Raw genomic sequence first — 5444 nt, forward strand, 5'->3', positions numbered from 1 at the left:
TGTGACTAATGCCGCTGTTCATACCATTTGCATATCCATTTTACTAAAATTTACGTGTATAAATAATTATGATTCTCATTTCAAGAACATGCCATGGTGTTAACAGAAAGTAATGCTATGTAATAAGCCTGCTATTACTCCTTTAAAACGTTCCTAGCATAATTTGACGGGGTTTAGCAAGTAAGTATATACTTGTGTGACATATCCAGATACATTTCGCATCATGGGTGGCCCAACTTTAGAATTGTGTTTCAACTTTGTTTTTTGTGTGCAGATGTCCTTTGCCTAGCGCCACTTCCCGGCAGCAAGAGGCTGACTAGCCCACGAGCTAGTACTCTTCATCTGCCAGGGATAGAATTCACTAATTAATTCATTATTTTTGCTACAACTGAAGCTCATATTCGTGAAGACAGTCACTTTCTTTATTGTGTTTGTGTCTGATACCGTATGGATGCACATGAAGTATCTGTCAACGTCTGTCATTACTGTTAAGGGGCTTGTATGTTTGCAGTGTTGCATGCCACCAGCTCACATCATTCATTTTCATATTTACAACTGTTATTCTTTTTCATATTTCCATCACGTACCGATTTGTTAAAAATGTCGCGAGTTCACGGCTGTATGTCCGTGGTGCGGCGGAAGACCGACTCTCTACCACATATCGTGGGGGTGCGATCGTAAACCAAGCGACATAACCAATTTTCTCGGCGAACCTCTAACACCTAGTATGGAGCAGTGGGAGGCACACCTCGCTAGCTCGGACCCAGGAGTGCAGCTCGCACTACTGGATCAAGTCCGGCGGGCGGCTAAGGCCAGTGGAGCCCTGGACGTAGGGCCCCAACCATAAAGGCTCTAAAACGCCCCTCTCCCTTTCCCCTTCAATAAAGTTTTACTCTCTCACGTAGAAGCATGGAAACGCACTAATATTTGTGCCTGTACCGTGAAGAGGTTTTTATGATTACGTCGCATTCCAGCAGAGCACCAGTTCTGCTTCTTTTGTATGTGGAGACACTACCAATGTCGTGCCATGGCCGGCTGTTGAAGTCACCAAGAGCTGTGGGTTTGCCGACATCGGGAGCACAGGCACCGCTAGTCATAAGACCCAACTGCATGCAGTTATAAAAGTGCTGGCGATATGGCTTCTCGGGTTGTGTGACTAACATAAAACATGAATATTGAAAACAAGTTATTTCGACAGTTATATGTAAAATTAAGGCTGCCTTTTGCATGAAATACGTGGTTAACGTATATCGCACACTTCAGAAAGAGGATGTGGGTAAGGTTATTTTAAATGAAATGCTTCTGAGGTAGTCCGCAGTAAAGCTCTCTTAGCTACTGCCATAGCGATATTCAGGTTAGAAGAACAGTCTTATGAATTATGTGTGCAAGTAACAGGCCGGGCATGACCCGGATAAACTGCCACACTTCTCTTTTACTTGCAGGCCTGATGCGTGATATAAAGCGTGCATGTATTTATACTTGCAACAGCATTTAACAGTCATGCTAACACTGCTTACACGTTTTACGTTTCCCTACCTTATGCAATTGCATTGTGTTTGTGCAGACGAGACAATTCAGCCACAACTGCGATATAGCGAGGGTGCTGGTTCTCCAGGACCTCATACTACACAGCCACCTATGGAAGGTGCTTGCGCAAGCTGTCCCTCTCACACCTTGGCAGTAGTTGCTCCTGGAAACGAGGAGTTACAAACAGCAGCAGCAGCTCCAGAAGAAAATAGGGAAATTTCGGTTGGTGCAGGAGAAATCGAACAGCCGAAATTAGCGCGAAGCCGCCTAGCAGCCATAGAGCGTGTGCTTGCCCCAGAAGTTGCTGCCTGAACGGAGGCACTGAAAACTGATGAGCAGAGCAAGGCCCAGCTGCATGCCCTAGAGCTGCGCTTGCGTAAGCAGCAGCTCTTGCACCAACGAAAAATGCACAGGATGAAAGTGCAGCGGGAGCAGGAGCTGCATGAAATGCAAGTGCAGCTGTTGGAGCAGCAGCTGGAGCAGCAAAAATGGTGCTTCAACATCGAGCGCTAGGAGCTCTCTTATGAATTACAAGAAAAACAGCAGCAGCAGCGCATAGAAACCCAGCAGGAACAAAAATGAAGCATGTGTGCAATCTCACACACCTCATGCTTTTATTTAACCCTTTCAGCCCTGGATTTTTATGTTCGTCAGATACACTTTTCGTGCGCGTTTTTCTCGTAGTTAGGACCTCAGAAGACCACAAACAAAAATTGAGCCACTGGTACAAGCATTTTTGGATTAATTACCGTGGCATCAAATTAGGTAGTTAGGGCCCTGTGATTGGAAAATGAAAAAAGTGGCTTATTTTTTTCTGCCAATCAATGGTGCACACAAAATGGAAACCAACGTCTTACTTTTCAGCCTAATACTCACTGAAACAGCTTCGGTACGTCGTCCCGAAAATGGCGCTTACCCGCCTCAACTTACGCACCTCGGCTTCACGGAAGACCTCGGTCACGCTTCTTCTTCTTTTTGGCTGCTACCTCCACAAACGTGCCACAATATTGGTGTCATTTGCAGTGGGGATCATTGAAGAACTATGCCCCCAAGAATAAGCTGTATTAGTTACGTTTCCGAGATACTAGGGGAAAATTTGTGCTATGGTGTGAATTGACACCGCCAGGGCCGAAAGGGTTAAAAGACATCTGCAACAGTTCCAAGAGTGATCAAAATTTTTTTGTTGCGAGTCGGTGAGGATGAAAAGAAAACCTAAAACGTGACGAATTCAGAAACTTTTCAGCGTGCTCTCGTACGTGAACATGCATAGATTTCCCAATCTGAGGTTGTTGGTCTACTCAAAAGAATATGTTAGACAATTTATTCATTAGGCGAAGTAATTGCACGAGTAATCACCCGCATTCGGCATCGAGATCCGAAAAGGGTGTCGGCTTGGTTCGCCACATCAGTCTTCTGCCGCCTTAAGTGTTCTGTGATAATCACAGGGGGTGGTTCCGCATCTTGCCTTAGGACTGCAAGGTTGTGCAGGGTAGCACAGGCCGTTGTAATGACTGCGGAGCGCTCTGCCAGTATTGTAGCCCCATGTATAAACACGGGAACCGACATTTCCACACGCCAAGGGCCCGCTCGATCGTGTTTCTACTGCGGATATGAACTGCTTGATACCTATGCAAAGAAATCAATGTCGTGTTATTGTATGAACTTACACTTATTAAACGATACACTTCAGTATTAAAACCAGGCCGCTACTCAAAACTGTTGCTGCTAATATGCCGATTCTCTTGTAACGTGGGATATATTCAGTGCACGAAAAAAACTATACATGTACCACGCTTATTGTATTAAAAGCGCGATAGGTAGCACACACGTACACGTTTCGTTCTGGAGATGAAAGTTAAAGGGTTATACAGGCGTACCTACCGGCTTTCAGGGCTGTCCGGTGGCGGGTCAGCCATCGGGGTCATGAAGAAAGACGTGCAGGGGTATCCAGCATCGCCAAGTAGGAGACCCGGTACTGGTTTTTTTCTCGTACAGAATGCACGCACGACTGTTGTCGAAAATACGACTGTCATGCACTGATCCCGGCTAGGTCGAAACGACGTCATATAATTGTAGCTTTGGCCCTGCAATCACCTATTGAAGATGCAATACATGTTATACTGTGTTTTTGTGCTGAAGCAGATGTCTACTGATTGATTGATTGATTTGTGGGGTTTAACGTCCCAAATAGCAGATGTCTACTACGAACACACTTAATGCCTGCATGATCTTGTTTCAGTGCAGTAGTATTCACTTTTGTTTCAGAGTGCAAAGCTACAGTCATAGAAATTCAAAGCTATTCCAATTGTGGGCCAATATCATCTGCATTCACGGGACAGACGTCATCGCAGACAAAACACTCCTGCAATATGGGACGTTATTCGGATCGCTCCGCAGCCAGCACTTGCACGAGAGGGGTGAATTACCACTGTAACCAAAAACTTCGGTCCCCCCCTCCCACTCAACCCCTAGTATAGCAAATGGGACCTGGGCCTCCTCGTTCATCTCACGAATTGCTTAGCGCGGACCGAAAGAGGACCTTGAGAGAACATGTGACGTTTGGTGTTGTAGCAAACAATCCGCGGGCTTAAATCGCGATTTGGCCTTTTTTGTGAATACAGCTCTACTCGGTTGCAAACAAGCTACACAAAGTAAAAAAAACGCCATGCTGTTACAATAGCATGTACGGGATTTGATAATCGGATTATCTAGCACGAAGCTTTTTTTTTGCTAATATGCAGTTTATGGAATGTCTTGTGCAATGTTAATGCTGATTTACTATACTTTAGAAGTACTGCAAAGCTTCCAACGTTAGCAGCGAAAAATGAGCAATTTACCTGAACATTTAGGGAGAAGTAACCCTTCCAGTTGCGTATGCACCCTGTCAAACCGGGAAACTTGGCGATCTGGTAGAATTCCACCATCGTCTCACGGAACTTGTCATCGGAGTTGGAGAAATTCACGGCAGCCGGGAACAAGTGCTTCGCGATCAGCCATGACACGGTCGATGACGCGGCTCACCGTCGGCTGAGACACATCCACCAAGTAGCCCATCACTACTTGAAGAAGTACCCGCTCCATAAAAGCGCAGCGCAATCAGAAGCTGCATCACAGGTGGAAAAAGGTCGCCACGCTTGCTGCAGCTTTCCTCAAATGACAAGCACTCAAGTAGCTTCTTCACGTTGCTCTTGGTGAAGCGATACCGCACGAGAAATTTACTGTCTGTGAAGTGCTCCATAGGGTTCAACCGGTCTCTCAACTGTTGGCGCGGTATGCTTACACAGTCCTGTACGTCGCCAAACAGCTCGTCGACGCGGAGAACATAATCGTCGAACAATGCGTAGTCCGCCATGATACTTGGCTCGAGGGACGATTCAAGGTAGCTCGATCGCTTCCTTGAAAATCTCGAGAAAACATTCGAGACTTTCTCAAGTGAAGGAAGCGTTTCAAGTGAAGGGCGGTTTGTGAGTGTAAAAAACGCCACTCGAGGAGCGTTTCTAGTGAAGGGTCGAGTCCAGGAGCGTTTGTGAATAAGAGGGATAGTGTTGCGTTTGGCGAGCCACTCTTTTGCCGTGGCCGCCAGAACGAAATAAAGGCTGCCGCCTCATTTTGCGGAGATAAGGAGCAGCGCGAAGACGCCCTGCTGTATGTACTGGGCGCTGCGTAACTGCAATTACTCAACGAAGCACCGCTGTCCTTGGGGTCAGCGCAGAGATGCCACACGTGGCGTCTTTGTGCCCCAGTAAAAGTCACAATGTCGAGCATCTTTAGAAGTGTGGCAGCTTGGGCTAGTTGGTATGACATGACGTGTCCTTCGGGTCTTTCTTGTCTTTGTGTCGTCGTTCTGTTCTCGCGCTATAACTATCACGAGCTTCCGCTGATTACGGACGTCGGACCACCACGATGTGACTGATGAG

Source organism: Rhipicephalus microplus, chromosome 3 (genome assembly GCF_043290135.1).
Source record: "Rhipicephalus microplus isolate Deutch F79 chromosome 3, USDA_Rmic, whole genome shotgun sequence".
Taxonomy (NCBI): domain Eukaryota; kingdom Metazoa; phylum Arthropoda; class Arachnida; order Ixodida; family Ixodidae; genus Rhipicephalus; species Rhipicephalus microplus.